This window comes from Mytilus edulis, chromosome 10 (genome assembly GCF_963676685.1).
Source record: "Mytilus edulis chromosome 10, xbMytEdul2.2, whole genome shotgun sequence".
Classification (NCBI taxonomy): Eukaryota; Metazoa; Mollusca; class Bivalvia; order Mytilida; family Mytilidae; genus Mytilus; species Mytilus edulis.
Window position 1 is genome coordinate 84,225,694 of NC_092353.1, and position 13,030 is coordinate 84,238,723.

Below are 13,030 nucleotides of genomic sequence, written 5' to 3' on the forward strand. Positions count from 1 at the left end.
TGTTAAGGTATAGACTATGTCCTTTACAAAATGTAGCATAAAACAGAATAAAATGATTATTTAACAGCACAATAAAATCCTATTGACACCCTCACCCCCCATTTTCATATGTCAAATGGTCGCCCCTTAAGTCCTGGTCTAGAAATAAATTGAAAAAAGATAAAATCACATAATCTTTAAGCAACAACCCTTTTAATGCATATTATATTTCATGATCCAATTTGATGTTTATAAAACGGAGCTCAAACTGTTTGAAAAAATGAAGATGTAGTATACTGGTGCTTAAAATGAGAACAACATTTAGTCGCAAAAATAATTATTTCCATATATAAAAATTAAAGGATTGCATATTTTTATTTTTAACTGCTCCGTCAGCTTGTGACCTACAAGAACTATTGAACATGTTGAACATGTATTTAGATTGATAAGATAGAGAATGAAAATGGAGAATGTGTCAAAGAGACAACAACCCGACCAAAGAGTAAAAAACACAACCGAAGGCCACAAATGGCTCTTCAACACAGCTATAAAATCCCGCACCCGGAGGCGGACCTCAGCTGCACCCTTAACAAAAATTTGTCCAATTCAGTGAAAATAAACATCTTACTAAACTATTAAAAATATAAATGAACTAAAATTTTTAAAATCATGCAATAGCAGAGGTTCCTGACTAGGAACAGACGCAAAAATCGGCAGGGTTAAATATGTTTAGCGATATTTCAACCCTCCCTCTTTACCTGTAGCCAATATAGGTTAAACAAACACACAGCAAATACGAACATATTGGACACCATTGGGACTTATTCAAAATTGAGGTCAAAGAATACACCATTGGGACTTATTCAAAATTGAGGTCAAAGAATACACCATTGAATACTGTAAAAGAAAAGCAAAACAGAAGATAAGTGAAATACATGTATTGGAAAATGAAATTAAAAAATTAAATGAAAACATTAATAAACATTGTAAAGATGAGGTAGTAAAGCATTTTCATGAAGAATTAATTAATAATGAGAGTAAATTAAAGAAAATATATGAAATAAAAACAAAAGGAGCCCAAATTAGGTCACGAATTCAATGGGTAGAAGAAGGGGAAAAAATACGAAATTCTTTTTAGGTTTGGAAAAAGCTAGACATTTTATAAATGATTATATTAATGATACAAATATTGATTATAAATTAACAACACAAGAGAGTGATATTATGGAAGGAAAATTAACTATAGATGAATGGACAGATTGAACAAAGCACCTGGAATTGATGGTTTAAGCGTAGAGTTGTATAGAACATTTTGCGAAGAATTAAAAGAATTCATTGTATCCACATTTAATTTTTCATATAAAAAAGGGGAGTTAACAACTTCTCAGAAATTAGGAGTTATCTCTCTTATCCATAAAAAAAAATGATTCACTGAGTTTAGATAACTATAGACCAATTACTTTATTAAATGTTGATACAAAATTAATAGCATATTCATTAGCTCAGCGCATTAAAAATGTCTTACCAAAAATTATCCATGAAGATCAAAATGGGTATGTAAAAAATAGATATACAGGTTATAATATTAGACAGATCCAGGATATAATTGATTATGCAGAAAAAATAATATAGAAGGAGCATTATTATTTTTAGACTTTTCAAAAGCTTTCGACTCTTTAGAATGGGATTTCATGTTCTCAGCATAAAACAAATTGGCTTTCAAGATTCTAAGCTCAAATGGATAAAAACTATGTATACAGATATTAAAATCTCAGTGATCAATAATGGGTGGATATCTGAACCCCTTAACATTTTTCGAGGGATTAGACAAGGATGTCCGTGCAGTGCTTTAATTTTCGTTCTTGCTGTCGAGATATTAGCATGTAGAATAGGACACGACAATAATATTAAAGGAAAACACAAACATTGCAAAAAAAAATATGAAAATATCAACTTTACAAACTAACCAGTAAAATGTTTAGGAATTTTTTTCGGTTGTAACAAAAATGAATGTCAAAAACTAAATGCAGAAAAACAAATAGAAAAGTGTGAAAAGATTATCAAAAATTGGGAAAAAAGACATTTAACAATGATCGGTAAAATAACAGTTATCAAATCATTGATCATACCAAACATTACCTTTTTAGCATCTGTTTCACATATTGAAAAAGAATATATTGTAAAATTTTTAAACAATTATCTATAATTTTTTATGGAAAAGCAAAAGAGAAAAGGTTAAACGCACAGTACTAAGTTTTGGTGAACTAGATGGGGGTTTAAAAATGATAAACATAGATAAATATATAGAATCTATCAAAATTGGGTGGATCAAAAGGTTAATTAATGGAGATTCAAAAAATTGGAAAATAATTCCACTTTTTTATTTTAATAAGTTTGGAAAAGATTTCCTTATCTTTCACATGAATATTGATAACACTGACTCTATTCCAGAGTTAAAGGAGCTGCCAAAATTTTATTTCAACATTGTTAAAGCATGGATAAATAATTAAAAAGTACAACAGCCAAAAAACTTTAGATCTATACGTCAAGAAGTTATTTGGGGAAATCGTTTTGTCACCGGATATATTTATCCATTTTGGTTCATTATTATGCAGTTCATATTAATTGTGTTTTCCGTGTTATATGTTTTCCATTCATATCATATTCATATTTCATATCATCATGTTTCTTGACGATTGACGACAATAGTTTTGCGCTGCATATTTCGAAATAGACTATAGCTTTATACGCTATGCTTTGCTTTACGTACTCAATATTTAAATCAGTACAATAGAAAGTTAAATCGATTCTTATTATTATTTAAATGATATATATTTATATTTAAATAGCATGAGTTTTGCATGAGCTCAAAGCGCGGCAATACTAACCATATATATATTAATACAATTTCACTTTTAAAGTTAGTCACTGGTCATTATTACAATCGGGGAGGCGGCAGACTAATGTCTACGCTGCAGGTACTTGTAAATTTATTTATTCTTTTAGCAATGTTTAAAATGTTTCAATTAAAGTAAAGTTATTTTAGTATTTCATATATAGAATTCAGTATGGCTTGAAAGCCGCATTTTGGTATATAAGTTCATGTCAAAATAAAGCTCCGTTGCATGCAAATATTTCAGTATATATATTGTTCATATTTATTGGAACATAATTGTAAACTTGGTTTAATAATAAGAATCGATTTAACTTTCTATTGTAGTGATTTAAATATGATGATATGAAATATGAATATGATATACTTGGTTTACAATTTGTATATTTGCAGATTATATAATAAAGTATTTATATATTGGACGACTCATTAAATGCAGAAATGGCCCACACGCATTACAACGACAAGTTTATGGGTTTATGGTGATTTATCCCTCATCCCAAGTCGATTTTATATGGTGTTCCATTCTTCCTGCGACATTTTGGAGGTTCCACCGAGATCGTCCAACGTTTATTGTTATACAGTCAAATTCGAGAAAATGGTTCCGGAACAATTTGTACCGCTACTTCATGGTGAGACAACAACCACTTGTCAACTTTGATGTCAGCAACTGCTTTATATATTGTGAATTTACGACTGTGAAACCCTGTTGTTTGAAAGGTATATTTGAAATTCATATTTCTTATAGTGCGCATATCTACCGGGAAGCTCATACTACATCATGTAAATATGTTTGATGTTATTTATTATTAGTGAAAGTCAATTTACAAATTTCAACTGAAACATGCACGGTCAGCATACCTGTGAAGGTGAATGTGTATTGCTTTATCACGTGACAACCTAGACATAGAAAGAATTTAATCGATCAACGTTCCGCACGGATGGAGATTTTTACAACTGTTGCCGGTGAACTGTAGTAGTATTTATTTGACATTCATTTATGAAAACAAACTGTTATAAATATATATTGATTTAAAAATTCATTGTGTTTTATTGTTTGAATATATTTTATCATCTTTACTGCATTTTACAGATTTGATTATTGTTTGTGCATGAATAGAAGCACGCACCTGATTTAACAAGTTACGCACTAATAGTTACAGCAGCGACGTAAGAAAGCGACGTGCATTGACACAGACATATGAGTAAGTTCATCATCATTACATCATTTTCATTTCATTCATGTGTATTGTCCTTGTTTTGTTTTGTTTATTTTGTGTTGTTTTTGTCGTTGGTTAAAGTTCAAGTGATGGCTGAAGCGGAGTCAAAACAAGGTTTAAAAACTGAACCTAAGGTTTCAGAAGAACACGTTCAGAAAATGATTGAGTTTTTGAATCATAATACAAGCTTTAGAGTTGTAACATCAGATGAGTTTGATAAATTAAGTAGTGAGAAGCATGTATCTTTTGGACATAGTACTCCTATAAAGTGAACTACTGCTCATACTAAGCCTCCTTTGGCACCTGTTAGGTCTTCGTCTATAGCAAGAGTGGCAACTTATGCTGCAGGTTTTGGTAATAATACTACCGTTTCTTGTTCAAACTCTTCATATGCAAAACCCAAGATACCTGTATTTTCTGGGGAGGAAAAAAGTGAAGTGTCTTTTGACGTATGGAAGTTCGAAGTTAAATGTATAATACGGGAAGGTAATTATACAGATACTATATTATTGCAGTGTATAAGAGGGTCCCTAAAAGGTAAAGCTAGGGGTTTATTGTTATCACTCCCAGATGGGGCTACACCTACACAGATTATTGAAAAATTAGATGGGATATATGGAAATGTGTTCAGTAGTGAAGCATTGCTTCAAAAGTTTTACATGGAAACTCAGAAACAAGGTCAGTCTGTTGCTGATTATGGTATGAGACTTGAAGATATTGCCCAAAAAGCTGTTGAAAAAGGTCAAATTAGCTCACAGGCTAAAAACGACATGCTTAGATCAAAGCTGTGGTCAGGTCTCAGAGATCCCCTTTTGAAAAATGCTAGTCGTTATAAATACGATACTGTTGAAAAATTTGATCAGTTATTAAAAGAGATCCGATCTATTGAATTGGACTTATCAAATTATGCCTCAGGTTCTGACAATAAGATTCAACATCAACCTGCGGTTGTTGAACAGTCAGGTATGCAAGAGATGATTAAGTCCATGAAGCTCTTGAATACTAGAATGGAATCATTTGAGGGAGAGTTAAAGAAATTAAAAGAAAGTAAACCTGATGATCATACAAGTTCGTCAAATAGTCAGTTTCGTGGCCAAGGTCGCGGGAACTATCGAGGGTCTGATAGAAGGGGTAGATTTAATAATAACCGTGGCTGGCGTGGCCGTGGCTATACAGGAAACCAACAAAACCAGAATTATAATTCTCAGACGAGGGGTTTAAACGGGTAAAGGTCTCGGTTGAGGGACAAACCAGAGACTTATATAGGCCTGAGAATGTGCCTAGTCCCAAAATTGTTGATACTTGTACGCAGAGCATTCTTGCTAAACGTATGATTGGTTTAGCAAATGAATCTTTTATTTACATTAATAATACAAAGTGTAAGGCTTTGATTGATACAGGGTCCATGATATCAACAATATCTGAAGGTATGTTGAATAAGTTAACACCTCCACCTGAATTGAAAAGTTTAGATGACTTTAGCTTATCAATTAGTGTGGCAGGAGGTACCACTTTACCGTATTTAGGTTACATAGAAGCTAGTATAAAGGTTGATTTTGTAGAGCAAGATTTCATGATACCATTGTTGGTTGTCTCTCTTACTGATTATAACAAAAATGTACCTGTTATTATTGGTACAAATGTTATCAGATTGTTAGATTCATGTTCTATTGTTGGTAGACAGCAAACTAAAATAGATAAGATCCCAAGAGAGTGGGATATTGCTTTTAATTCTATCAAAGATGAAGCAATAGGTCAAGTTTACTCTACGAATAAAAATCCCATCAAGATCAAACCTTTATCTGTCTTAAATGTATCTGGTTTAGCAAGGTCTAAGACACCAGAAGCATGTACAGTAGTGACTGAGAGTCTGTCAGATGACTTGTCAGATGTGTCAGTATGTCCACGGGTAAACGTTAAGGGGTCAACTTGTCGGGTCCCAGTTAGAATATTTAACATGACGGCCAAAGCATTGTAAAATTTAGATATTTGTATAACAGATTAGTGGATGGGGTACATCCTACATTTGATTTGGCAAGAATTTGGATTGATCGTTTGTCAACGGCAATTCAAAGCAATGAGGGAAGATTTTTTTAATTTTATTTAACTTTTTGATATTTTTTTTGTTTTGTTATTTGTTTGTGAATCCTATTGGTTGTCTTGAATTTTGGTCATTGCTATATGGTATAGAGGCGTTTGCCGCATACCTATCTAGAATGCCCAAATTTCAAAAGTGTCATATATTGTTGTATAAGGTTTGATATATTGGTTTCGATATAGTTTCGAGACGAAACTTTTTGTAGGAGGGGGTGTATGTCACCGGATATATTTATCCATTTTGGTTCATTATTATGCAGTTCATATTAATTGTGTTTTCCGTGTTATATGTTTTCCATTCATATCATATTCATATTTCATATCATCATGTTTCTTGACGATTGACGACAATAGTTTTGCGCTGCATATTTCGAAATAGACTATAGCTTTATACGCTATGCTTTGCTTTACGTACTCAATATTTAAATCAGTACAATAGAAAGTTAAATCGATTCTTATTATTATTTAAATGATATATATTTATATTTAAATAGCATGAGTTTTGCATAAGCTCAAAGCGCGGCAATACTAACCATATATATATTAATACAATTTCACTTTTAAAGTTAGTCACTGGTCATTATTACAATCGGGGAGGCGGCAGACTAATGTCTACGCTGCAGGTACTTGTAAATTTATTTATTCTTTTAGCAATGTTTAAAATGTTTCAATTAAAGTAAAGTTATTTTAGTATTTCATATATAGAATTCAGTATGGCTTGAAAGCCGCATTTTGGTATATAAGTTCATGTCAAAAAAAAGCTCCGTTGCATGCAAATATTTCAGTATATATATTGTTCATATTTATTGGAACATAATTGTAAACTTGGTTTACAATTTGTATATTTGCAGATTATATAATAAAGTATTTATATATTGGACGACTCATTAAATGCAGAAATGGCCCACACGCATTACAACGACAAGTTTATGGGTTTATGGTGATTTATCCCTCATCCCAAGTCGATTTTATATGGTGTTCCATTCTTCCTGCGACAGTTTCATAAAGATAAAAAATAAATGCCTTTTATTTCAAAAACTGGATTAATAGTAATTTTATCTTTATTAATGACATCATTGATGAAAATGGTAATATAGAAGAAAATTTATTTTACAAAAGCTTAAAATAAAAAGTAACTGGATGTCAGAATTTTACCAATTAAAGAAAGCTATTCCAAGAGAATGGTTAAAGATTTTAAAACAGGAAAACTCAAAGAAAACTAAAGTAAAAACGCCCTATGCAATACATATTAATGATAATTGCAATAAAAAAGAAAAATTAGAAAATGTAGATACCAGAAAAAATTATAATATATTAATTAAGAATGAAATTGAAATACCTGTTGGTTTTTATAAATGGAAGACAAAGCTTAACCTTGAATACATTAAGAGTCTTTCATGTAATATGTTAAAGTTTGTTCATTTTTTTTTTAAAGATAATAAATACAAAGTGTCCTGTTGGAAATTGCTACACTTTATTTTACCTTGTAAAGTTTTATTGAAAAAGTGGAAGATATGCGATATTTCAAATTGTCATAATTGCAACACCACAGAGGATTATGATCACATGTTTCTAACATGTCACTTTTTTGATAATTTCTGGAGTAAAGTAAAAACACTCTTAGAAAAACTGAATATTAATAATAATATTCTAACATTAAAAAATTTAGTTTGGGATTATAAAATAAATGATGAACAATACTATGAAATTAATTATTTGATTACAATTATAATGTTTTGTATATACAAGGCAAACTATATGTCTGAACAGAAAACAAAATCTTTAGATGTATATTCTGTATTTAAAACAGAATTCATGTACAGCTACAAAATGCAGGCAACTGGTAATTTACCAAGAATAAATGTCTACTTGATAAAGTTGTCAAATTGTTGTAATAATTTTTATGTTTGCAAATGTATAATCTAGCAAAAATAAGAATAGAAAAAGATCATTAATTGAAAAAGTCCGGAACTGATTTAGAGAAATAATTTCACCTTTCACCGATAAGCGTGGAGATAACGGTATTGCTCTCCACTATTTTTTTTATCGTTAAAAAAAATGGAAAAAAAATAATTACATTCCATTTTTATCAGAATCGATACACATATATTGTAATATTTGTTTATACATACCAGTGAATTGCTTATATTAATCATAAATCATTATTAAAACTGGTATTTCCAAACCAGGAAGAGATATCAATACAATAATAGAAAACCGATAACGGCAAGTGTGAATTATTTCCGGAAACTTTTTCTTTCTAAACAAACTAGATATACATATTGATAAATATATACTTATTTATTTTACGGTTGAAAATGAAATATATATACTATAGTCTAGATAAATTGTACTTTATTATTGTTACACAGAGAGAAATAATATTAAAATGCAGGTACCCTTCACTAGAAGACTGGTCTAGTGAAGTAAATTGTTTACAGCAAGCAATATATTGTTGAATAAGAAAAAAAAAGCAAATACGCACATAAAAAGTCAGTTTAAAAGAATTCTTAGTCCGATGTCAGAATAGGTAACAAAAGAAACTATAGAAGCAAAATGACAATGATACATTAACTAACAAATGACTGCTAGCAGTTACTGACATGTTAGCTCCATAACCTCAATAAAACTGATTAACGTTCAAACGTAGCTTATTTGCGCTAACGAGACCTTACTGAATAATGTATCCACCAATTGAAGTTATGAGATTATTTTGTACATAAATTCAGGGGACGTTTATAGCTGACTCTGCGATATGGGTTGTGCCCTTTGTCGAAGGTACGACAATTCATCGTTGTTAACTTCTCTGTCATTTGGTCTCTGGTTGAGAGTTGTCTCATTGGTACCACTTCTAAATTTGATAAAAACCACCAAATATATAGGCCAAATTAACTCAATATTTTATGGACATTATCTTTTATTTACATTTTGTATGTTTCTTTTAACTAAGTTTCGTTTTGATTTTAAAGATTTCAGATATATTTGAATTTAATCATTTGAATTTTTACAATGCTTGCGTAATAACCTAAACAACATTTCTTTTTTTTTTATAATATTTAGGTCCTTTGACATACATCTATATTCATGTACATTGTAGGTCTGTTTTCCAATTGTATATACATGTACGAGACTAACCGGCAAATTATAGTTTTAATCTAACCTACGGAATTAATTATATAAAAAAGATGTTCAGAATAGAACAACATTTTAATATGATGACGGTTTCCGATTTTTTTATTTCAAATTGGTGTTATGAAACAAAATTAGAAGGCGTTGACGGTCAAAGCTGATTAATGATGTATTCTTGTCGTGTCAGGTCTATGGCATGTCTATAAGTTTTTTTTTATTTTTTTATATTATTTTATTTTTTTATTTTTTTTATTTATTTTTTTATTGTCATATGCATGTCGTTTACGATTATACCAGATAATTCACGATTTGCTCATCATCTTTTTTTGAACACATTTCCTCCTGAAACTACACAGTATTACGACTTATCACCACAATGTTAACTTGTTTGATATGAGTAGCTCGTTTGCTGTCACTTGTTGACCAACCCTTCTGGGAGATTTTTATTTGGGGGGGGGCATTTTTTTCTCTGTCAAGAGAATTGTTCAACATTCTTTTCTAAAGATTGCTTGTCTTTGCTATTGCTATTTAGTAGTAGTAGGATTTCGCCATATGTTTTTGTCTCCATATGTTGTTGTTCAACTTGTCACTTATATAGACCGCTGGGTATCTCCTTCATTTTCATCTTTTTTAAAAAGGATATCACACTCAGAAGCCGAAAACAAACTTACGATATCATTGCAAAAATCAAACGAAAAATGGCGAAAAGACAAACACACCACAACTGAGGTTCAACCGTAGACATGCACCTATTGATGATAATTAAACAAAAATGTATTGACAATCATTAATTTTGAATAACTTATGACGTTTTCGTTCGTAGTTATTATGTCAGATATATAAAAATTGAATAGGACTTTTAGACATCTTTTACAGTGGTTATAATGATTTTATTCATTTCATATCTTTCAAAAATCTCTCAATATGTATAGGTATAACTGATAGCTTTTTATACATGACAGGTTGATTTAAATTTATTTGAATAGAAGTCAATTGTTTGCGAACAACAAGATATGAAACTGAGAACTTGAGGTTACAATATTGACTTAACTTTGAAAAGTTTAAAGTGCGACATCAATAAATTATTTATTATGTACATATATCACACTTACGCAGAACTCGAGTATGAAATGAATACGATGTATTGTATGGACAGAAAATCTCGCTTATCTTCCTTTACCCATATATTTTTTGGCAGTGACTATTTTGCCGGCTCTGATTTTCGAAATGAAAATGATTAGACTCTGGAACTATTTATCAGATATAGAATATGAATTTTGTAATTTGTACTTTATATGAGAAAGTTTATTGTGAGCAAAATTCCTATTCATCTTCCTCCAAATTTTATAAAGGTTTTTCTTCGAAAACAAAGCAAATAAAGCAACAGTAATATACCGCTATCTAAAAGTCATAATTCGATTAACCGAAAATAAGTTCTGGTCACAAACCAAATCGAGACAAACACATCCACTATAAGAGTATAAACAATAGAATAACAGAAATACTGAGCTGCTATAAAATCAAACGCCTACAATCATAGAGACCGAATATTTGATAACAAATGCCGTATTCCTGACTTGGTATAGGACTTTTTAAGAAACATATTCCTTTTTTCCATTCTCAATTGTATAGCATACCCGTCAGTTGCATTTTTTTCCGAGTTACACAGTTTGAATTCAAGAATCAAAAGATCTAGAGCTGGACTATCCTGGTTTGATATTGATTTTTGGTTGATGTCGCACAAGGCACAAATCGGTTTTATCATATACTGTGGATTCATTTATTTTCGTGGTTACCAATTTTCGTAGATTGAGGAAAAGTTACATGTTCGTAGATATTTGATTTCATGGTTTTGCCGAAGTCTGATTACAAGCCATCAGAAAACTTGTCATTCGTTGAACATTTAATTTCGTGGATCAACTGTTCCCACGAAATCCACGAAAATTGGTATCTAACGAATAATAATGAATCCACAGTATATAGTTGTAAGAAAATTTTTATTATTTTATCAAAATCTTTGAGTTTCCTTTTTTTAATAATTTCTCTCTACAGAACATATGTATTCGCTCAAAAGACCTAACGCCATGCATGATGGTATATTTAAAACGAGTTTAGCCAAATTCTTCATAAATCGAATGTCGAGTGTATTTGGATTGTTTATGTTTTTTGGCCAAAGCTGTCTTATCAGGCAATCTATTTGCATTTAAGGGGGTTTGCGGGTCTAAATCATTTATATAGGATTTCTCTATATTTTTCTATAAATGAACTTTATCTTATAGTTAATAGAAAATTAAAATAAAAAAGTGGGGTCACCGTTCATTTGCGCTCACAATCTTCCTTCGAAAGAAGCATACATTTTTGTAAAGGTGGTTGAAGTAATAGGAGAAATATAGGTAATATCGAAATAAAAAAAGAAATTTATTACAGAAATCGCTCAAATTTTACAATAATTTAGTTTAAGTACAGCTTATATGGAAATTATATTAAAAAATATATGTCACCGATGAGTTAAAAAAGATATTTCAATTTTAAAGCCAAAAAATGGCATTTTTCCATCAAAGGGAGATAATTTGGAACTTTTTCAATGATGTACACATTTTAAATGTCATCTGGGGCCAACACGAATTGATTGTTTTGAATGATTTTTGTACCATATGATAAAGTAACAACTACAAAAGGTAATAAATAAAATTTGTAGTGAAAAACAAATGTTTAATTTTTTCTGAAATTTTTATACCCTCGAGCCTCCTTAATTGCATATATTTAACATCAAAATTAAGTGTTTATATGCACATTCAATAACAATAAGTTAATTGCCATATTTTGTTACAATTGTTTCATGAATCTAATTATAAAAATAAACATAGAACACTATCAATATAGTTTGATATGAAGTTGTTGAAAGGTTCTGAAAATTAAATCAATAGGTTTAATCGATTTATATAGCTCAATATAAATGTTAAAAGTCCTTAAACCCAAACTTTGATAAGATATGTGCAGTAATGTAATCATTTGCGACACAACTGTTGAATTGATATTTAGATGATATTTGAAATGAATATATTTTGAAACATACGTGTAGTTTTAAAATTATAATTCATTTAAACAATTTAATTGGATTTTAACAAATGCAAGGTAAATGTTAAATAAAATGTTAAATACATTTAGTAAATACAATTTGTATATGTTGTTTTAAATAAAAGAAAGTGTCGTTTAAATGATATAAAGGGTGATAAAATTAGGTATTCAAAGACGTTTTTCATGCGACTAAATCTAAATTCGTTTTAAAGCGGGAGTTCGGAAGTAATCTAAAAGCACACGTGTTCAATTAATCTCCAAGGATGGGGTAGGAAGGGCGTGGGGGGGGGGGGGTAGTTTATAGGAATCACCTTACCCACCCGTTAGTAGAGTAGACATAAATACAGGGTCATTTGATAAAAGTCTTTCAACCTTTGATCTGTGTTTTAAGAGAAGCATGTATTAGGTTGTTGCACCTTTGTTTTACACAAAATTTGAGGATTTTAAAAATATTGTAAATTACAAAAGAAGGGACAACGCCGTTTTTATTGCAATAGATAAATACATTTCTTGCATTACATATATAGAATTTTTACTTGCTCCTTCTAAACTTGATTTTTTTTTATTAATCGAATTCTGTCCATGCGTAGGCAATTTTTAATGTGTTTCGGACGTAGAGTTACACTCTTCTCTT